Here is a 23,844-nt window from a genome sequence, read left to right as displayed (position 1 = left end):
AGTAAGAAGATTCCTATTGCTGCTGTTTCCATGCTGAGTGCAGTCATGGTAAAATCAGTGATCCATTAGTTTTTCCAGCAGCAGCTTAATTTGGAGGTTCATATCTACTGTACCTACATTAGAGCTCATAAGATATGGCCTCAAAACAACTGTGGGCTTCCAAATCAAAGAAATTCAGACAATTTTTTTAAACCTTGTGATGGTTATTGAATTTATCAACATGCTAAAACTTCTAATGTGTTTGAAGTAGAGCATTGCATTAAGTCTTTTCCTCTCAGCATAGCAAATGGGCCTTAATACATTTGATTAATGGCCTATGATCTCATGGTACCTAGATTATAAAGATACAACTTCATATTTTGTTTATTGGTTACTATGTAAACCGAGAGTCTAGAGCAGGGGTGCACACACTTTTTGGGCTTGCGAGCTACTTTTAAAATGACCAAGTCAAAATGATCTAACAACAATAAAATTTTAAAAAACGTAAAAAGCACACTGTATGCAGAGAAAATGTTAATTATCATTTATATTCTGGGTTTTTTTTTCAAAGAGATCAAGGCAGATGACTTTATGCAATGTCACTTAAGTAACAACTATACAGAAATAGACAAATATACCCCTCCCTTTTTACTAAACCGTGATAGCAGTTTTTAGTGCAGGGAGCTGCGCTGAATGCCCTGTGCTGCTCTCGATGCTCATAGGCTCCCTTCACTAAAAAACACTATTGTGGTTTAGTAAAAGGGACCCATAGTGCAAAATATAGACAGCAGATATAAATTCTCAAAACGGCCACATTTTGATCACTAAATTGAAAATAAAATCATTTTTCCTACCTTTGTTGTCTGGTCATTATTCAAATCTTGTTGGTCCCCGGCTCTGGTTGTCTTCTGATAACTTGCTTGCCAGGGTCTCCTTCTTTCTCTGTGCTAACCATCCATCTATTTCTGCCCCCCCCTTCTGTTTCCCTTCCCTACCCTGGAAGTCTGGCATCTTTCCTTTTTTTCATCTCCATCCGCAGATCCACCTTTTCTCAACTACCCTTTCATCCAGTATCTCTCCCTCTTTCCCCACCATCCCAGGGTCCACCATCTCTCTCCCTTTCTTTTCCCAACTACTCTCCTATCCAGTATCTCTATCCTCCCTCCACACCATCCCTTGTGTCCAACTTGTCTCCCTTTCTGTTCCTTCCCTTCCTAAACCCCATTGTCCACCATCTCTCTCACACTCCTCTGTTTTTAGACCCATTATTTCTTCCTGCCTCTGACTCAGAGGAGGGGCGGGACCGCGGCAGAAAGAAGACAGCTCCTGAGGCCTATGGCAACTTGCAAGGATCGCTAAAGTACTGGCAATCCTCTCTGCAGGCTGCTCCCTGCTAAAATTAGGTAAAGGGATGCACGGGAGGCCAGGGAGAAAGCCGGACACCACAGCACTTACTGATTGACCCCCCCCTCGCCCTCTAAAGAAGGAGCAATCGACTGAGGTTGCCTGAGCGATGGACCAGTCGATCGCGATCGATGTATTGGGCACCCCTGGTCTAGAGAGATGTCAAACACAGCCAAACAGTTACATTTATTGAAATACAAATAAAAGCATAGATAAAAACATGAATAAAGTCCTAGGTCTTAAAAAAGACCATATGTAATCCAAATTAGGAACCTTATAACCAGTGTTCCCGCTAAGCTGCGTTGGCCTGCGCTCACGCACAAAATATTACATCGCAGCGCAAAGTTTCTCTTCACAGCGCACACACGCGTCGGTAAGGTAAGGGGACGCATTGGGGGGATTGCACTTCCCCACAATTGCCATGCTTCGGTTCCTCTTCTTCCTTCCTTCCTCCCCCCCCCCCCCCCGCGGGACCCTGCGGCACCATCAACTCTTACTCCCTCTAATGTCGGCCCTGCAGCTCCAGACTTCCTCGCACCTTCTCCCCTCCCCCTTTGGATCGCTATTATTTTAAATGTTATAGCCGCGGAGCTGTATCCATCAGTGGAGATGTCTAACCTCGGCCTGCCCCGGAACTCTTACTGCAGCAGCCGCCCGTCTAGGCAGGAACAGGAAGTCACTGTTGCAGTAAGAGTTCCGGGGCAGGCCGAGGTTAGACATCTCCACTGATGGATACAGCTCCGCGGCTATAACATTTAAAATAATAGCGATCCAAAGGGGGAGGGGAGAAGGTGCGAGGAAGTCTGGAGCTGCAGGGCCGACATTAGAGGGAGTAAGAGTTGATGGTGCCGCAGGGTCCCGCGGGGGGGGGGGGGGGGAGGAAGGAAGGAAGAAGAGGAACCGAAGCATGGCAATTGTGGGGAAGTGCAGAGCTGCAGGGAAGAGTGTTGCGGTACCCAGCTGGAGGGAGAAGGAAGATGAGGGAGGGAATTAAAGGAGATGCCAGGGCTTGGAGCGTAGGAGGAAGGTATGCCAGTCTAAGGGAAAAGGAAGGGGGAGATGTGAGAGCATGGAGGGGGAGCGAAAGATGGAAGAAAAGGAAAGGAGAGAGATGCCAGAGAATCAGGGAAGGGGAGATACCAGACTATGAGGAGAGGTGGGGGAGAGGGAAGGCGAGGAGAGAGATGCCAGACCAATGGGGTGAAAGGAGAGATGGAAGGGGGAGGCATACAGTTTCTGGAAGGGGCATAGAAGGAGAGAAGATGCCATATAGGGGAAGAGAGACGGCAGACAGTGGATGGAAGGAAGAGAGTTACAAGAAGATGAGGAAAGGAGAAACCACAGAAGACAAAGGTAGAAAAAAATTTCTATTTATTTATTGCTTTAGGAGACATGTGTCACTGTTTCTGTGAAGCATTGTATGCAGAGTCCAGCTTCTTGCTGGTTCAATTTAACCTTTGTCTATGTATTTTTATTTTATCCCCCCTTTTACAAAACTGTGAAGCGTTTTTAGCACCAGCCTTGGTGGTAGCAGCTCTGATGCTCAGAATTTTATGAGCATCAGAGCTGTTACCTCCGTAGCTAAAATCCACACTACAGTTTTGTAAAAGAGGGAGGGGTTAGTTTGTGATTACATATTCCTTACTAGGCGAAGGTGTTTTCTGTGTTCTGTGTGTTCGAAAGACATGGTTTTCTGTTAGGATTGACGGTGTAGGATTGATCTGTGCTGGTCTGGCTTGTTTAGTTTTACAATGGGTGTATTGATGTACTGCTCACTGCAATATGTAAGATGCTGCCTTTTCCTAGGTACTCATGTGTGACGTGTGGTTTGTTACTAAAAATCATGTTTTTCTTACAGATGGGGGGGGGTGCCAAAAAATGATGGGCCCCGGATGTTACATATGCTAGGTACGCCACTGTATGTAAAGATACCAGAAAGCTGGCGTAGCAAAAACTTCTAAGTTTTGAGTATTTAACCCTCCCACAATCTCACGGGCACTCGTTTCAAGTTTATTGAGATTTTGATTTAAACGCAATATCAAATATTTTCAATGCGTATAACAAAAATAAATTTGGGGAAATAAATAAAACCATTTGAACCAGTGTTCCCGCTAAGCTGCGCTGGCGTGCGCTGGCGCACAAAATATTACATCGCAGCGCACACGTTTCTCGTCACAGCGCACGATCGGAAGAGGCGTACGGCAGATGGCAGGGCGGCGAGAGGAGAATCGGGCGAGTTGGCTCATAACTTGCTGGCGCCCGATATTTTTGGCTCACGGTGAAAAAAGTTTGCTCACAACACCCGCCCGCTTAGAGGGAACACTGCTTATAACAGTCCCAACTGGGATCCAGGTTTCGGCGACTGAAGTTGCCTTCCTCAAGGGTCAATATATATACTATGAACAGTTAAAATGCAAACAGCAAAGCCTGCCGCATGAAAGCATCTCTACCTAGTTCAACTGCATTTTGAATTTTGTTTATGCATCAACATAAGTGGATCAGTATGGATTAGGTTTGAACTCTTGGAGAAAAGTTCTATGTTGGTCTCCTTATCTCAAAAAAAGATATAGCAACACTAGAAAAGGTTCAAAGAAGAGTGACCAAAATGATAAAGGAGATGGAACTCCTCTCGTATGAGGAAAGATTAAAGAGTTTAGGGCTATTCAGCGTGGAAAAGAGACAGCTGAGGGGAAATATGATTGAAGTCTACAAAATCCTGAGTGGGGTAGAACGGGGTTCAAGTGGATCGTTTTTTTTTTTTTTTTTAACTGCATCAAGATTTACAAAGACTAGGGGACACTCAATGAAGTTAGAGTAATACTTTTAAAACCAATAGGATGAAATATTTTTTCACTCAGAATATTTAAGCTTTGGAATGCATTGCCAGAGGACGTAGTAAGAGCGGTTGATGTAGCTGGTTTAAAAAAAAGGTTTGGACAAGTTCCTGACGGAAAAATCCATAAACTGCTGATGAGACAGACATGGGAGAAGCCACTGCTTGCCCTGGATCAGTGGCATGGAATGCTGGTACTATTTGGGGACTTTTGCCAGGTACTTTGGATTAGCCTCGGTGAAGACGGGATACTGGACTAGATGGACCATTGATCTGATCCAGTAAGGCTATTCTTATGTTCTGTTAGGAACCTTTCAGCAGTGTTGTCAAGGTACTCCAATTTTCCCATATATAACTGCAGTAATGATTTTGTTAATTTGAACATTTAGAAGCTTAGCTGTTTAGCATGGGAATTGATTGTATGCTACCAGCATGGCATCAGATTAACACAGCATCTTAACTGTTAGTGCACACTAATTGCTTTGTTGGAAAGCACCATTTTAAGGAATGAAATGTACAGGAACTATGCCATACAGTTAATGTGGAATTTGTTTCTATGCACTTACATGGCAGATAATGTGATACACTAAGTGAATCTTAGGAAATTAGCTAGCCATATGTCATGTCAGCTGTATTGTGTTTTAATTGCATGATGGTCCTCCTAAAAATATGGTTGTGAAGTTTGGAGTCACAGCTTGGATGGACCCCTGATAGAGATGTCATTGGTCCACATCTTCAGAGGGGAGAGGTTTCATGTGCTTTCTTTGGCAATGTTAATTTTGCAGTTTTAGAATATTCGATGAGTGCTTCCATTGAGGTTTTGCACCTAATACACATTTTACATGGAGGAAATGTTGGATGCTGGTTTTTCAGAAGGCTAAACAGGATCCTTTGTTGAACTGGGAGTTCTATAGGTTACTGCTTTTCATGTGATTTGGGACTTGATGTTGACAACTCGCTCTTCTCTTCAATTCCTCTGGAAATGGCCAGATAACTTCTTTTGTAATCCACCTTGAACCACAAGGTATTGGTGGAATAGAAATCACTAATGAAATGTAATGTAATGTAAAGTCTACAGTACTTTATTACCAAGAGGCCAATCTATTTTACCTTCAGCTACCATCTTACTCAAAAATATTACTAACTGCGAAGGATCAAAAATGTGTGTGTTTGCGTTTGATACTTTACAAATAAGTTGTATTTATTCAAAATTTTAGTCTGTCCTCCCAAAGGAGCTCAGAAGTTTCAAATCAGTTACTCAGGCATTTTTCCCCTTCTGTCCCAGCAGGCTCACAGTATCTAATGTACCTGGGGCAGTGGAGGATTAAGTGACTTGCCCTTGATCACAAGGAGCAGCATGAATTTTGAACCCACAACCTCTAACCAAAACTCTGGAGGTGTATTAACAATTATTTTTTCTTAGCAATAGCAGCAGATGAATCCAAAGACTAATGGAGATAGAGAAAGTGATTAACAGGTGGTCCTTTTGGCTGGCACTCCTCCTGTATCTTTAGTATGCTCTATCTCCCAGCAGGTGATGGTCGCTATTCAACTAGCTCCTGGATTCTGATTGTGACTAGGCAATTATTTTCTCCTGTTGAGGTTTCTCTTCAGTGAAACAGCCATTCTATTTCTCCTGTTGAGGTTGCTCTTCAGTGAGACGGGGGTAGTGACTAGGCAATTATTTTCTCCTGTTGAGGTTTCTCTTCAGTGAAACGGCCATTCTATTTCTCCTGTTGAGGTTGCTCTTCAGTGAGACGGGGGTATCCCGCTGAAAGGTGCCAGCTTTAGGGGTTACACCTGGGTCCCCCCAGGTCCCTGCCTCACCCTCCCTCTAGTGATAGAGGGTATGACTTGGTCTTAAATTTTTCTTCTTTCCCTAAAAAAAAAAAAAAAAAAAAAAAGAGACCACATTTACTATACAGCATTTCTGCCCTCATAGTGCTCAGCAACTGGCATTTACCGGCACTTATCAGCACTGTCAACGAGATGCGAGTATTTCTTTTTTGAATTTGAAATTGTGGGTTATATTTTCTAGTGGTGTTGGAGCTGCGAGTTTTGTTTTGTCTTAGAACTGCGGGTTCGGGTATTACTTGTTTAGAGCTGCAGGTTTGCTTTTGTGATTTTGTGGAAACTGCGGTTTTGGTGTCGCATGGATCAGCTTTATTTATCACCTGCTGGACTTTGTAGGGCAGTACAAATGTGGACAAATGTATGTTGTATGGGGAGAGAGACTGTACTGTATGTAGAGAAAAATTTTTGAATATGTGGAAATCCTTTGGTGGAGGGCTCCATTTATGTTTTTGTGCACAGTGAAGGAGCCGGTGCCTTCCCGTACTCAGGAGGTACAAGCCTGTTTTCAGACGTGGGCGTAAGAGTCCCAGCGTTTATGCAGTTTTCGTTGAGACTGACTTTGCTCAATGTGTTCTCTGGTTGTGTTGTAGTTGAACAGATGGCTCCGGGTAGTTTGGACACTGTTTGCGGAGCAGGAGGCTCGTGCTTGTGCTCTGACACTCATTCTTGGAGTCTATTTCACCAGCTGATTTCTCTCTCCGAATTCTGCGGTCTCCCTGTGTTTGGATATAGATGTGTCTGCGGGTGTGCAGCTGCAGTTGGACTCGCTGCGGGATTTTTTTCTCCCGAGCCTGTTATTTAGTGCATAAACACTTTTTTCTAGCATGGGAGCCATCCTAAGTTGCCTGAGGGTGCTAAAGAGGGAGAATTATTAGATGCTTGGTTGCTCTTGTTCCTGCACTGAGTCAGCAGCAGGCAAATCGCTGCTAAGGGAGGTCAGTGGCAGGAGAATACCCGGGTCTTGGTTCGGATATCTCCCAGGATCCCTGTATGGTGAGGATTATGCATATTGTTTGTTTTCCTCCTCCTGTATGCCTTGATGCAGCGTTGCAGGTGTCTAGTAGAAATAATTCATACTTCTAGAATGCTAGGTTTCCTGTTGGGATGCACTATACTGGTGGAGCGGGGGTAGCCTGGTGGCACCTTGCCTTTTCTAGCGAGCAGGGCTGGGTTTTATTTATTTCTGAAGCAAATCAGGGTCTCTGTGTTTTGCAGCATATCAAGCAGACTTCTGAGGCAACCATATTCTCCCGGCATGTACTACGCAGCCCCCCATGTTTTTTCCCTGTCGGCATAGTTTCAAGTTTCAGGTTTATTTAAAATTTTGATTTGATCACAAAATCATAATCCAATTCGATTTACAAATAACAATAAAATTGGGATAAAAGAGAAAAACACATTGAATAAACCAGACAGTTAATACAACTTTTGACCAACCAAACACAAAAGTTATGCAAGCGTTCAGTTTGCCCCAAGGCATGAACTAGGCATGTCTCGTGGTGTGGGGAGGCTATATGTCTGTTGGAATTGTCCCTAAAGTTTCTTTTTCGGAGTGGGAGTCTTATCTTACAGACATTCAAGTACATATATGTTGCCAAGGGGCGCTGTATGCAGTTTCTACTTTAGGAGCAGTTGGTTTTTCGAGAAGCTTAGGTGGAGTTATTTTAACTCCTACCCGTCATGACCCTGTTTTCAGAATTCCAAGCTGTATTGTCCAGATTGACCACATTCTTCTCCTCCTTCTCTTCCTTCTTACACCGCAAAATTGGAGTTTGCACACGACAGTTCATTACTTTCATCCAGAACTTACAACTCTCATCCAGCCAATTCCCCGACCTCCTGTGTGTCATTCGGCAGGGATCTTGACTTTCTCTGACAGCTCATTAAGTTTCTAGCGGAGAAGGGTTGAGAAGATGTCTGATCAATGACCTTTAGATATTATGCAGCTTCATTGTGACTTTGAATCCTCCTCTCCCTTTCCTGGTTCTTTCTTCGATTCGCTGTGTATTGAACAACCAAAGGTGATGTTGGTCCGAGGTTCCCTTCAGTTACTGGAACTTGTGATAGTAGTTCCAGTTCCTCCAGAACAAAGGGGCAAAGGAAGTTATTAAATTTACTTCCTAGTGCCCAAGAAAGGGGGATCAGTTGGACAGCTGCCGCATCTCATACGGGTCAATTAGTTTCTCAAAGTTATAATATCTTCATAGGTCCATCGCATTGGCGGGATCTTTGATGTGACATCCTCGGCCACCTCCGTAAGTTTCGGCAGATGCCATTTGATCTAGTCACCGCTCCACGAACTGTTTCAAAGATGCTGGTGGTAGTGACGGTGTTTTGTCACAAAGAGGGAATTCAGGTACATCATTTTTGATCGACCGATTCATTTGGCCATCTTCCAGACAGCACAGTTTCACGATGAAACAAATGTATAGTTCTATTCCTCAATCTTTCAGGTGGATCTTTAAATTTTCAAAGGACTCTGTTATCCTGTTCTAATCATTGGAACTTATCGGGGTGTTGTTCAACACGAAGGTGGGGAATGTGTTTATTTCAAAAGACTGGGACGACTAGTTACAGTCTCGGGTTCGCCGCCTTCTTCACTTATCCAGACCCAGAGCATGGGATTATGTACAGGTTCTAGGATCCATGGTGGTGACTCTGAAAGTGGGGCCTTGAGCTTGCTTTATCATAAAAACTCTGCAGCAGTTGCTTCTGTTCTGGTAGTTCCCTGTATCTGAACGCTGCAATGGTAGTATCTATTGGCCTCATCAAGCATAGCTCAGTATAAGTTGATGACGCAGCACATCAACCTGTTCAAAGTCATGCCATGATTTTCGATGCACTGTCTCATAATCAACATGCATGCCGGTCTGTTGGGGTTGGGGGTTCAGTACCTTCAAAACTTGGAACAAAGAGTCTGATCTCAGTAGGAGTACTACTGCTTGCTCAATCTTATGGAATTATGGACGATCTGGCTAGCGCTCCAGGCGTTTCAGGCCATCCTTCTGGACTGTCCAATGAGGGTCTTTTAGAACAGTGTCATGTCAGTGGCATTTTTTCAAAAGGCACGGAGCCACGCGATTTCCTCAGTTGCCGGTAGAGGCAATGGTTCTGCTTTGGTGGATCATCCTCCTCTTCTCTTGGCAGCTCACATTGCCTGACAGGAAAAGTCTTTAGACTGACTTCCTCGTCAGGAATCTTATACATTCCGGAAATTGGAAACTGTTCACTCAGGCGATCCAGTTTATGGTGTAGAGATGAGATTTCTTAGAACTAGATTTCTTGTGCTCGTCTCCAAATGTAAGCTTCCTAGGTTCTTTAGCAGATGCTGGGAGTGGGAGTCGGAGGGAGTAGACGCGTTAGCTCTTTGCTGGCCTCTGGGTACTCTTCTTTAAGTGTTTCCCTGGACCGATGATTGCAGGTGTATTTCATCTCATAGCTCACTTTCATGGCAGGATGATCCTGGTAGCTCCCATTTTGCCGCGATGTCCATGGTATCAGATCTGAGGGGTTTGTCACTAGGTGAGCCGTTGTGATTCTTGGGGCCTCTGGATTTGCTCATCCAGTGGTTATCATGGAAATTCGTTCCTCTTTGCCATTACAGCCTATTTCTGGGAAGTCACGGCTCAGACATCAGGTTTATTTGGAACACGTTATTGCCACTCTTAGCAAAAACAGACATCTACATCTCTGGTTTATATTAGCATATATAGGATTTTTTGATTCTTCAGTAATTTTCAAGGTATTTTGCCCTTCTAGACTTCTCTGTCTTGTATTTTTTTTTTTTTTGGCACAAGGGTGTAGCCAAGGACTTAGTGTATACTTCCCTTCCGTTTCGAATGGAAACCATTCAGTATTACAGGGGCCAGGTGTCTCTCTCTTCGCTTGCTTCTCAGTCTGCTGTAGTTCAGTTCCTAAAAAAATAGGGGTACAGCATATTCGTCTACCTGTTAAGAAGCCCTGTCCGGAATACAGTTTTAGGTTAGTGCAGCAGTCAGGTTAATTTTGTGGTTAGAAAATATGACCATGGTTGCCAGTGGAGGCGCGGGTTAAATTTAAATTCGGTTGCTTTTGTTTTAAGGTTCTATTTGGTTTGACTCCTAAATATATAAATGAACTTTTTTCTTTTACAACCAATAGATATAAGAGAAGCTCACATTTGAATTTTGTTTTTCAGCCTGTCATAGGATGCAAACTTTAAAAACATCACCAACATCTTCTTTCATATCGGGCAGCAGCATGGGGCAAAGATTTAGATCAACTGCTTCTTACCGAAATTTATGGGGAATTTAGAAAACACCTAAAAACACATCTGTTTCTGAAGTATTTAGATAGTTAATTTGTAAAAAATTTTTCTATTATGCAATAATCAGATCTTTTAGGGTTTTTAGCCATTGGTTTTAATTTTCTAATTTTCTTCAACTTATTGTATTTTAATTCATATATTTTTTTAAAAGATGTAAACCGCATAGAGCTTCACGACTTTGCGGTATATAAATAAATTGTTGTTATTAAATTGTTATAATGACACTCTAAAAGATGTGATGTTAACACTGTTTCTTATGGCCATGGCTCCAGCCTGGTGAGGTTTTTGAGTTACAGGCCTTGTTCTCCAGGGATCCTTTTTTGGGGAGTCACATATTCCAGAGTATCAGTTACGCCAGTTCCATTGTTTCTGCCTAAAGTGGTTTCATCATTTCATACCAGCCGCTCTCCTTCTTTACATTACATTAAAAATTTCTATTCAGCCATTACTTGCGGTTCAAGGTGGATTGCAAAAGAGTTATAGAAGATGGGTTACAAAAAAAGATCTCTGGACATTTCCAGAGTAAGTAAAGAGTAGATAAGGTTGATTCGGGGGGTTAGGAAGAAGATGGGAGGAAGGAAGGTAATCGTAGTGTTAAGACTTTTTCAGGGATTTCTTGAAGAGTATAGTCTTTATTTCTTTTCTGAATGTCCTGTAGTCTGGGGTTGTTATCAGTAGATTGGAGATTTGATTGTCTAGTTTTGCTGCTTGAGTGGCTAGGAGGCCATCATATAGTTTTTTTCTGTTTAACTTCTTTGATTGGAGGGTGTGTGAATGGGGTGTGAGTTTTTCTTTCTTCCTGATTTCTGAAAGGAAGACTGGGGGAGACGCGCTTCTCTTCACTGCGTTTCTGAAGAAAAGGCAGCTTGCTTCTACATTAGATGCAGGTTTCTATCGCCTTTTGAAGTTCGAATCATCTCTTTCTATTATTTGCAAAACGCAATAAGGGTATGGCAGCGTCCAAAGTGTTTATCGCTCGAGGGTTCAAACAGGCCATTGCTTTCCGCTTACTGGATGACATGGAAGCGATTGCTAGGAGACCTTCATACCCATTCAGCCAGAGCGCCTACTTGGTCTTCCATGAATATCTTCTCTACCTGTTACCGGTTAGTTGGGGTGACTTGTCCACAGGCTGCTTTTGGTGCTTTGGTTATGGTGCAGCTGGTGTTTGATTCCCACCCTGATTGAAAATTGCTTTGTTACATCCCACTAGTCTCTAGATTCATCTGCTGCTGTTGCTAAGGAAGGAAAAATTATGTTCTTACCTGTTAACTTTAGACGCAGCAGATGAATCCAGAGCCCCACCCTTTATAATTATTTGCTGTCAGTTGTAGTTTGGATTTTTCAGAAGTTGTATCATGGTTGCTAGTTCTGTTTGGTGTTTTTACTTTTGAAATTTCTTATGGGAAAGAAGTTTTTGAAATGCTAAGCATATTACTGGTTCCGAATACTTGGACAAGGAGCAATACTGAAGATACAGGAAGAGTGCCAGTCAATAGGACCACCTTTAATTATTTTCTCTATCTCCACTTGCTGGTAAATGTGTGCTATCCCCACTAGTCTCTGGATTCATCTGCTGCATCTAAAGGAAAGAAAATTAACAGGTAAGAACATAATTTTTCCTTATACTGCTTTTGAATAACCGTAGAAACCTGAGGAAACATTCTCAAATTTAATTAAAGAAAGGAAAAACATCTATGTCTAAAATAGTTTCAGAAGCTAATCTCTTCTCTATCAGGCTCTAACACTAGTAAAATAAGGAATGTTGAAGGGGTTCTAACTTATTCTCTATAATATTCAAGAAATACTGTAATGTCTAAGCTGTATTGAGAAATCAACAACAGTTGATCCTGACCAACCTTGCCAGGTTTCTTCTTGAAAGATGGCAAATAGAAAATCCTTGCTAAAAGTGGAAGTGATTGGAGATGAATACAGTAGAATCTGTTATCCGGCACCCATGGGGATTGGTGGATGCTGAATAACTTTTTCTGGTTGCTTGAGAGTTACTTTAAAAATACTGTAGTTAGAAAGACAAGGAATGTCCTAAAGCCATATCTCAATTCCCTCTCTCCCCTCCATCCCCGAAGCACCAATGCAACAGTGGTCCTGAGCCACAAATCCCCCCTCCCTCAAGCCCTAAAGCAGTAGAAGCAGGCGGCTGTCCGGTCCTAAGCTGCGAACCCCCTCCCTCCCTTTTTATGGAGTCTGGTATTTCTCTGTGGACGGTCCTTTACTTTCTCCCGAAAGTGGTTTCTGCCTTCCATAAAAAACAAGAGATTTGTTTACTCGCCTTCTATGCCGATCTCTACACAGGGCTGATGAACAGTGCTCAAAGCGGCCTTCCCTCTATTTCTGTGCAGTCCTTTGATTCACCTGGTTTTGCCCTCGGACATTGTTGGTGTCTGTCTCTGGACCTCATCTCCTGTTTCTAAGATTTAGCAGAGACAAAACTACAGGGATATGAGGGTTCCTATTCCCTTTCTCCTTTTCTCCTGTATTTAGCGTTGATTTGTTAATTATTATTCTTTTCTCATAAGTTGCAGAGCAGACCAGAATATGGTTTGTTGCTGGGGCAGTTCCCCGTTCCCCTCTTTCTCTTTTATTCTGTTTCAGTGGAGTTTAATTGCTTTGGTACTAACTGAAGACGAAGCCGTTCTCTACTGCAGAGGGGGAGGAGTTCAGAGTTTGAGTGACACCCTTCTGCAGATTTGCAACTAATGGGAAGCAATGGCTATGGTGCAGAATCCTATGTCTTATAAAAGAAAGAAGATTAGCAAGGTAAGAACCTAATCTTCCATTATCAGTTCTATAGCACTGAAAAGCGTACTCAGTGCTGTACATTCAATATGAAAAATGGTTGCATGCCTCCCATCTAGTGGTAGGGTAACATAACCTGTCAGTCTGGACTGGTCTAGCAGGACAAAAGGAAATGAATAGTTAAGGGTAAATTCATCATTAATTTGGATTTAAATTTGCTGTGTGTTGGTGTCTATGTGAGCCTTTGTATAATGTATAGTTCATGTGCCCACAAAATTGTGCATTAAAGCAGAGTTAACCAGTGCACAGAACCTAGCATTCTTCATTGCATTGGCCCTTAACCTTCCATTACCTCAGATACAAACTTAAGTGACTTGCTCAAGATCACAAGGAGCAGCAGTGGAATCTGTACCTGGTTTTCAGTCCACTGATGTAACTATTAGACTTTCATTCCACTCATTTAAAACCGTAAAGGCAATGTTCAAATGCCTAGTCCAGATCTATTTGTCTAGAATGGTCAGTACCTTGGGTAGATTTACTGGATTTATATTGGTGGATTTTCAGTCACCTAAAAGTACAGTGTTCTCCCCAGAAATTTTTTTCCAGCTGGGTGGCATGAAAAAGTAGCCAGGTGGGGCGGGATGGGGAAATTTGGTGGTGGGAAAAATTAAGGGCTCCTTTTACTAAGCTGCAATAGCGTTTTTAGTGCGTGCAGAATTGCTGCACTACACGGCTAGAACTAACGCCAGCTCAATGTTGGCGTTAACGTCTAGCATGTGCGGCAATTCTGTGCGAGCTAAGCGCGTGGTAAAACCGCTATCGTAGCTTAGTAAAAGGAGCCCTAAATGTGTACTATTTGTATTAGATAATTATTATTAGTTATTTTCCAATGCTCAATATGACTGCCTTTCTTAAGGTTTGACACTTGTTCCATAATATTTATATTAAATTTAAGAAGTATCCAATTCTAGAAGTGAATAATTAGATATTTGCCCTCTTTCAAATGGTATAGAGCAGTGTCTCGCAAACTTTTTTAACTCTGGCACACTAAACAGAGCAAATGTTTTTTGTAGCACACTAAATGCAGCAAATGTTTTTCATGGCTGGAAAAAATTTCTGAGGAGAACACTGTTGCCGTTAGTTTTCAAGGTCAAATCACGTCAAAGATGCTTATCTGGGCAGTTGTATAATAAAAAGAATGGATAAGATAACATGAGAAGTGAAATTGTCATGAATCAGAGGGATACATACCCTGTAGGTCCTAAAAGCAGGCTTGTGGATTAGATATAAACTATGAAAGCAGTGGCGTACCTAGCATATATGACACCCGAGGCCCATCGTTTTTTGACCCCCCCCCATCTGTATGAAAAACATGATTTTTAGTAACAATCCACACATCACACAAGAGTGTACCTAGGAAAAGGCAGCATCTTACATATTGCAGTGAGCAGTACATCAATACACCCATTGTAAAACTAAACAAGCCAGACTAGTACAGATCAATCCTAACTGAAAACCATGTCTTTCGAACACACAGAACACAGAAAACACCTTCGCCTATTATGGAATATGTAATCACAAACTAACCCCTCTATCTTTTACAAAACTGTAATGTGGTTTTTAGCCATGGTGGTAACAGTTCAGACTCTCATAGCCAGTGCTAAAAAAAACGCTCTACAGTTTTTGTAAAAGGGGGATAAAATAGAAAAACGTAGACAAAGGTTAAATTGAACCACCAAGAAGCTGGACTTTGCATACAATGCAACACCACAAAAACAGCGATGCATCTCCCCTAAAGCAAAAAATAAATAAATATAATTTTTTTCTACATTGTCTTCTCTGGTTTCTGCTTTCCTCATAGTCTTGTCACTCTCTTCCTTTCATCCACTGTCTACCCTCTCTCTGCCCCTTCTACATATGGCATCTTCTCTCCTTGTATTCCCCTTCCATCTCTCCCTTCAGCCCTATTATTCTGGCATCCATCTTCTTCCCTTCCCTCCTTCAATGGGCTGTCATCTCTCTCCTCTTCTTCCCTTCCCTCTCCCACACCCCCATAGTCTGGCATTTCACTCTCTCCTCTCCCTTCCCCATCAGCATCTGCCCCTTTTCTTTCCCTCCAACCCAATTCCATCCAGTATCCTTCCCCCTTATGTGTGTCTCTCCTTTCCCTGCACACCAATTCCATCAGCATCTGCCCCCTTTCTCTCCCTCCACCACCCTTCCATACCACCCTGACCTTTTTCTCCCTCCACCACTCTTCTATATTCTTCTCTCCCTCCAAACCAGCAAGGTCCCATGATGACTGCTTCTGTTGCCTCTGCCTCTGGAAGATGTAAGTGATGTTGGATGGGGTGGGACGACAGACGCAGGGAGTTGCGGCAAGGCTGCTGGTCCACCCCTTCCAACGTCACTTATGTCTTCCGGAGGCAGAGGCGGCAAATGCAGTCATCGCGGGACCTTCCTGCACTTAAGTGCAGCTGCCGACTCTGCTTCAGAATAAGTAGGCAGCCGTGCTGAGGTGCAGGTGCCATTTAGAGCAGCTTGGAAGGTTCTGGATCTAGCCGTTTGTGTACCCCCCTAGGGCTTGCACCCGGGGCGGTCTGCCACTGTATGATGGGACAAAAAATAATAAAAAGAATGGATAACTTGACCGATTTAGACATGTCATTCAATTATAACCACAAAAATATGTCATAAAATGTAATTCTAAACTCAAAAGACTCCAGACGAAAAGCAGACTATAGAAAGGAAACCAGAAAAGACCAAAACCATAGTACTAAGATCCAAATGCTAAATTCGGACATGTCCATTACAAAGAGACGTGTGGATCACTGCTAATTATAACGAGTGAGTCTTTAAAATATGAAACGGTAACAAATAGCCAGACCTGGTGGACGGAAGTGACAAATACTGGAGCCAAAACCAGAGCTCCATGATGAAACTTGAATATGGATACCTATTTATACTTTTGAGTAAAATTGTGATGCGAACATATCATAGAAAAGAATAAATAATGTGTAAACTAAAAACCAAGAACAACATATTGTAACACTGAACTCAGAATTAATGAAACAACATGCTAAAAGAAGTTAACCCCCCCTAAAATAGGGCATATACATACTTAAAATGATGGCTGGTTACAAACAGTATGCCTAGACTATATAGACCTAAACAGGGCAAAAGTAAACGTATGGGAAATGAACAGCTGATAATACAGAGTGTATCTTGAAAACATAAGCCGATAGTAGCTCAAAGACAAGCCGACCGGATAGATGAAAAGTGAACCTGGGAAAGATCTAAATTATTGTACAAATGAGCTTCTATTAAAACCTAAGAATAAAACCACAGCACTTGGGAAAGTAAAAAAGGGAGAGTAAAATAGACTTGCCAAAAAGGTCTCTGCACTGATGAGATAAACTTATACGCAGAATAAATGTGAACACGCGACAGTGGGCTATGATATTTGATCCGTTGAAAGAGGCGCCAAAAAAGTTTCGACAGTGGATTGAGTGCACACTGATATCAGGCTGTTAAAAAATGCTGCTTTAATAAATAAATGAAAATACTGGTGAAAAAACTAAATAAAAACCCAAAATCATGATAAAATGCCGAACCTGACTGCAAGTGGTAGTGAAAGTAGCATAAGGCATCCGTAGTACTGTTAGTGCCAGAGCTGCTTAAAATAAAGAACCGTGCTGTACATGAGGAGAAAAAAGAAAGAATGAGGTGATAAGATGTAAAGTGCTGGCCCCTCACTGCACCACTTGATAAAACTAAGGAGCGATGTTCTAGAGCAGGGTTGCCCACATTTTTTGGGTTTGCGAGCTACTTTTTAAAATGACCAAGTCAAAATGATCTACCAACAATAAAATTTAAAAAAAACCACAAAGCAAGTTTCAAGTTTATTCAAGTTTATTTATATTATTTGATTGAACGCTTTTCCAAATTACAAAGCGTTTTACAAAAGATAAAATAGGATTTCGAGAAATCACTTATACATAGTATATTAACCAAACATACAAGGGTAACAACTTTAAAAACCACTAGAAACAGTAGGAAAGAGGGGAAGAAATACAATTTTTAAAGAAAAAGTACATAAAAGGAAAGTACATTAGGGGGTATGAGGAAAATAATTAGGGACAGAAGAATGGTCAATAGGGAGGGATTTTGGTAGTCTGAAGTTAAGGGGGGTTGGAAACAATAAGATTTTACCAGGAAAGTAAACTTTCAGTTAAAGGCTTCTTTAAAAAGAAGACACTTTAAACTTTTCTTAAATTTTTGCAAATCCTGTTCAAGTCTTAAGTATAAAGGAAGAGAGTTCCAAATCGTTGGGGCAGTAACCGAAAAAATAGAAGCACGGCGTGTTCCCATAATTTTTAAAGAGGGAACGTTTAGAGTAGACTGAGAGGATGATCTAAGAACTCTAGACGAACTATATGGAATCAGAAGCCTATCTATGAATGCTGGAGTATTTGTTTTTATTGTCTTGAAGACTAAAAGAGCTATTTTGTATGTAATCCTGTATGATATTGGCAGCCAGTGAGCTTTTTGAAGTAGAGGTGTGACGTGGTCAAATTTTTTTGAACCTGAAATTATCTTATTGCAGTGTTTTGTATGAGTTGAAGACGCCTTATATCCTTTAGATAAGCCCCTTTTAATAAGGAATTACAATAATCTAATTTTGATATTACTAGGGAGTGAATTAAAGTATTAAGGGAAAACGAATCAAGAAGGGGGACGAGTGAACGAATCATTCTTAGCCTATAGAAACAGTTTTTGACCAATGCACTGATGTGTGCACGGAATGTGAGATTATTGTCTATTAGGACTCCCAATATTTTTGTATTGGTAGTTTGATTAAGGGGTAGCTGGGCTTCAACGCTAAGAAGTGTAAGGTCATGCATCTCGGCAGCAGAAATCCATGCAGAACATACACCTTGAATGGAGAAACACTAGCTAGGACTTCAGAAGAACGGGACTTGGGAGTGATCATCAGTGCAGACATGAAGGCTGCCAAACAAGTGGAGAAGACCTCATCCAAGGCGAGGCAAATGATGGGATGTATCAATAGAAGCTTCGTCAGCCGCAAACCTGAAGTCATAATGCCACTGTATAGAACCATGGTGAGACCTCATCTAGAGTACTGTGTGCAATTCTGGAGGCCACATTACCGTAAAGATGTGCTTCAAGCTGAGTCGGTCCAGCGAATGGCCACTAGGAAGGTCTCTGGACTCAAGGGTCTCTCATACGAGGAAAGACTGGGCAAATTGCAGCTGTACTCTCTAGAGGAGCGCAGGGAAAGGGGTGACATGATTGAGACTTTTAAGTACGTCACAGGTCGTGTCGAGGTAGAAAACGATATATTCCTTCCCAAGGGACCCTCAGTCACAAGGGGGCACCCGCTCAAACTCAGGGGAGGGAAATTTAGTGGTGACATCAGGAAGTATTTCTTCACAGAAAGAGTGGTAGATCACTGGAACAAACTTCCGACGCAGGTAATCAAGGCCACAAGCGTGCTCGACTTTAAGAATAAATGGGACATCCACGTGGGATCCCTACGTGGGTCGAGCAGCACTCAGACTTAATGGGGTGGGTCAGTAGAGTGGGCAGACTTGATGGGCTGTAGCCCTTTTCTGCCGTCACCTTTCTATGTTTCTATATATTGTCAATTATGATTGGGTTACTGAGTTGTACCCCTTCTTTCCCTGAGAAAAGCACAGTAGTGGTTTTATTGATACTTAGAGATAGCTGATTGACATTCAACCACTCGTGGATTTTTGCCAGCTTTTGGTTAATATTAAATATGTCCTGGGAACTTGTGGGATCAATGGTATGCAAAAGTTGGAAATCATCTGCGTAAGCACACTGTACGCAGAGAAAATGTTAATAATCATTCCTATTCCGGGGTTTTTTCAAAGAGGTCAAAGCAGATGACTCTATGCACTGTCACCTCAGTAACAACCATACAAAAATAGACAAATACCCCCTTCCCTTTTTACTAAACCACAATAGCAGTTTTTAGCACAAGGAGCTGCGGTGAATGCCCAGCGCTGCTCTCGACGCTCAAAGGCTCCCTGTGCTAAAAACCGCTATTGCGGTTTAGTAAAAGGGGACCATAGTGTAAAATATAGACAGCAGATATAAATTCAGACACATTTTGATCAGTAAACTTAAAATAAAATCATTTTTCCTACCTTGTTGTCTGGTGATTTCATGAGTCTCTGGTTGCACTTTCTTCTTCTGACTGTGCATCCAATCTTTCTTCCCTTCTTTCAGCCTGTATGCTTCCTCTCCTCCTGACCTCATTCTCCTCCCCCCAACTTTTTCTTCCTCTCTTTTTGCCTTTTCTTTCTTTCTCTCTTCATGCCCCCTTTCTTTTTTTTTCTGTTTCTCTTCTTTCCTTCTGTCTCCCTACCTGTCCTCTTTCTTTCTTTCTTTCTTCTTGCCCTCCCCCAAGCCACTGCCAATGCCGCTGCCATCGGGGAATAGGCCCCAAAGCTGCCACCGCCGCCCCAAGCTCTCCCTACTTCGGGCTGACCTGCATTCCTCTCCCCGACGTCAATTCTGCCTTCTGAGAGGAAGGCTGATCGGCCCAATATCACGATCGATTGGGAGAAATGCTGCTGGGTCCTGCCTTCGCAGAAACTGAAAGTAGGCAGGACCCGGCAGCAAGAAGAGCAAATGGTAAGCTTCACTGACCTGTCTCTCGCCTTAGCCTGTAGCGAACGCATGCTTCGGGGCTCTAACATGTGCGTGCCGGCTTCCCTTCTCTCCCTCCCCCCCCGGACATAACTTCCGGTTTCAGAGGGAAGAGAAGGGAAGCCGGCACGCACACGTTAGAACCCCGGAGCATAAGTTCGCTAGGGGCTAAGGTGAAATCTCCAAGCCAGCTTTTTTTTTGTTGTTTTTTAATGTTGAGCAGCAGCAGAATTTAGCTGGGCGGTCATCTAAATTACCCGGGCGGACCGCCCAACTGAAAGGCCCTAGGGAGAACACTGAAGTATACAGTATGTATATATTCACAGCTTGGGTACGTTTGTGAAAAAGAGGCACTCTCTGGGGAAGATGTTCTTGGGTCTTAAATGTATATTACCCACATACATTTTAAGTTTCAAGAATGTATGTTGCTAAAACATATGCCTGTCCCCAACATTCAACATTGATTTAAATGTATATGTACTTTTAGGTACATGGGTTCTTTCTGATTTATAATTGGGTTTGAGCAAACTGAAAGGAGTGTACATACATCACTGATAGTTACTGTACAGGCAGTCCCCAGGTTAAGAACGAGTTCCTTTTTTTAATTTTTAAACCATTCTTAAGTTGAATTTGTATGTAACTCAGATCCTGTACAATACACACAAAAAAACAGTCTATAAAAAACATTAAACATTAATAATAATAATAATAATAACTTTATTTTTCTATACCGCCATAGTCAAATGACTTCTAGGCGGTTCACATTGAAAGAAGGCTGGACAATCAGCGAATTACAGAATGCAAGAAGAGAAATGCTACATAAGAAATAGGAGTTATATGAGAAATTACATCAGGTTTGCAAAGGGGAAATATCTTAGTGAGTGAAGGCCATCTGTTTGGGCGATGAATTTATCAAATAGAACGGTTTTAATTGATTTTCGGAATGTGCCTTAGGTCTGCCTGGCTCTATTTATGTAGTTTCCCAGCCAGGATTGCTGTCTGCTTGCTTGGAACATGAAGGTTCTGTCCAGAAAGGATTTGTATTTGCAGCTTGTGATCTTTGGATATGTAAAGATGTTTCGGTTTCTGGTTTTTCGTGTGGGGTTGTGTAAAGTACTGTAGTTTAAATAGAAAGAAAAGATAGGAGGTTTATACTTATTTTTGTTCTTCATCTGTCCCACTGTTCCCTCTCTACCACCACATCCAACATTTTCTCCCTCTCATCTCTTTCTTCCCCATGCATCTGTACCTCTTGGCTCTCCCATCACCATGTCCCATATTTCTTTCTCCCTTCCTATGCCCAACAACAGGGAGTGTGTGGCGCAGTGGTTAAAGCTACAGCCTCAGCACCCTGGGGTTGTGGGTTCAAACCCACGCTGCTCTTTGTGACCCTGGGCAAGTCTCTTAAAACCCCTATTGCCCCAAGTAAATTAGATGGATTGTGAGTCCGCTGGGATAGACATGGGAGAATGGTATAGAAAATTGAATCAATAAATAAAATAAATTGACCTGCTTTCTTCATTTCCCCATTTGCACCATCTGTATTTCCCTCTCACTCAGACACTCATGCCCAACAATTCTCCCTTTCTATTCCCTCCCCACCTCAGCATCTCTTTCCCTCCCTTCCTCCATTCTTCCATCCTATGTCCCAAGTTCATGCTCCTCTCCCTCACACCATTCTGTGTCCCATGTTCATGCTCCCTTTCTCCTATCTTCCATCCTTTGTCCAAAGTTTGCGCCCCTTCTAACTCCCTTCTGTGTCCCAATGCGCCACTTCTTCCTCCCTTCTATGTCCCAATACGCTCCTTCTCACCCCCCTCCATTCCACATCCCAAATTCGTGCCTCCTATGTTTACCTCCTTTGGCCGGTTCCCTCCTCCCAGCCGTACTTCTGTTCCAAAGCCATGAGTGGTGGCTTCTGCAGATGGTCTGCTGGTTTTCATGAATCTGCAGTTGGTGGCAGAAACCTTCCCTCTGACATCTGCATTAGAGGGAAGGCTTCCGGGGGTCAGCAGGCTACATGCACGAGCCGCCGATAGATTTTGCGAAGATTAGGGGACCTGCAGCTTTGACAACAGATGTGCAGCTGGGAGAAGGGAGCCGGCTAGAGGAGGTAAATGCAGGAGGCATGAATTTGGGACACGGGACGATGAGGGGCACATTGGAACACAGAGGGAAAGAGGAGGGTCATGTTTGGACAGGAAGGGAGGAAGAAGGGGTGTGTTGGCAAAGGAAGAGAGAGGCAGTACCCCAGTTCGTGAGATCGACGTAAGTTGAGCGTTCTTAAACCGGGGACTGCCTGTATTGAAAATGTTTATCATATAATGACTAGATCAGTCCTTAGACCTGTTCTGGGGGGACCCCCATCTAATCAAGTTTTCAGGACATGTGCAATATTCTTTTGATTTGAATGCATTTCTTTCATTGCATACACATTTTATCTCGTGCATATTCATTGTGGATATTGTTAAACCCAACTAAATGAAGATAGGACAGGTTTGGAACCCACTAAACTGAAGTGGTAGGTTTCTCTTGTATAACTGTCCTTAATTCAGATTGTACAGTATTTTGAATGCTTTACAGATGAAAAGAATACAAGTGATTGACCTACAATCCTTTTTATTATGCTAAAATGGATTATTTTTCAGTGTTTGTGGAGAGAGTATTTGCTTCTTCTTAAAATCTTGAAACCAGTGGCATGTGAGAGGTGGTTGTGTATTTTTATTTGTGTGTCCATCATTCAGTTTTGTTTGCTGCTTCTAAAATTGTTCTTCTCTCCACAGAATGTTGGCTGAAAACTTTCAATATATAAATAGGGACAAAACTATAACATACTGGTAAGTTTTTAACACACTATTTGGTGTTTTTTTTCACTTCTTTAGTATACATAATCAGTATGATTTGATTTAAAGTAACTTGTAATGCGTTAAGGGGGATCTTTTACTAAAGATTAGTGCATGTTAGCTGTAACAGGTGGGAAGGGATAAAACGCGGACCTGATGGACCTCGCGGATCTAAACCCGCACATCCTTAAAAATCTGAGGTCCATTCCATTTGTAGTTAGTTTCTGGCTCTGACAGACCTTGGTGACGATTTAGTGCTGACGGATCCGTCTCAGTCTCAGCATAGGGAGGGAAATATATTAGGATCCGTCAGCGCTAAAATGTCACCGAGACTAGTGCTGGAGCGGCTCTAAAACAAATCCTTTAAACTGGTTTCCTGCAGTCCCAGTAAATCGGCTCTGACAGACCTCAATGACATTGTAGCGCTGACGGATCCTAATACTTTTCCCTCCCTATGCTGAGACGGATCCGTCAGCGCTAAATTGTCTCCGAGGTCTGTCAGAGCCAGAAACTTAACTACAAGCGGCATGGACCTCAGATTTATAAGGACGTGCAGGTTTAGATCCGCGAGGTCCGTCAGGTCTGTGAGGTCCGCGTTTTACTCCTTCCCTTAACAGGTCCCATAGGAATAAAATGGGTCATGTGGCAGATAACGTGTTAATCTTTAGTAAATGTCCCCTAACCCCCTTATGCTCTCACACTATCTTGGTGCATACAAGATAACAGTACATGCTAAAGTTGAATGTTTGTAATCTCTTTAAGATTTGTTAGACTTTTTTTTTCTGCCTAGCAGGGCTTTCTCTTTATTTAGTGGTATACTAATCACTAGAATTTCTCACAAATGTTTAAAAATACATAAATCTTTTGTATAGGCATACAGTTTTTACTACTGTTTAACCTAGCATGCTTGCATTAGTCTAGCAGATTTTGTTAATGAATAAATATGTTTAATGGTGTCTAGGACACTGAAGTCCTGTTCATAGCGTGTATCAGAAAATTCATGTGAGAGGCTTAAAATGGTAGTAGCAACCAGCCTTAAAAGAATTTGTATGTACACTTCTCCCTCCATATTCATGGGGGTTAGGGGCAAGGCCAGCCTGTGAATAACTTTTTTCTGTCTTATTCACAGTATTTTGGTTAAATCCCTCACGAATACCATGAAATCGCAA

At 42.3% G+C, this 23,844-nt stretch overlaps 1 protein-coding gene across 4 annotated transcripts in view; it reads left to right on the top strand.

The window, feature by feature from the left end:
• ERBIN (erbb2 interacting protein) overlaps positions 1-23,844 on the top strand; it is a 516,286-nt gene that overhangs the window by 66,694 nt on the left and 425,748 nt on the right. For all 4 annotated transcript variants that reach the window (XM_033930041.1, XM_033930031.1, XM_033930056.1 and 1 more), the window contains exon 2: positions 22,616-22,669. The gene's annotated coding sequence lies outside the window, so the exon portion shown is untranslated. The remainder of the gene's footprint in view (positions 1-22,615; positions 22,670-23,844) is intronic.

The sequence above is a fragment of the Geotrypetes seraphini genome, chromosome 1 (assembly GCF_902459505.1).
Source record: "Geotrypetes seraphini chromosome 1, aGeoSer1.1, whole genome shotgun sequence".
Classification (NCBI taxonomy): Eukaryota; Metazoa; Chordata; class Amphibia; order Gymnophiona; family Dermophiidae; genus Geotrypetes; species Geotrypetes seraphini.
The sequence above is the reverse complement of the archived record's forward strand: the minus strand, read 5'-3'. Positions and strand labels throughout refer to the sequence as shown.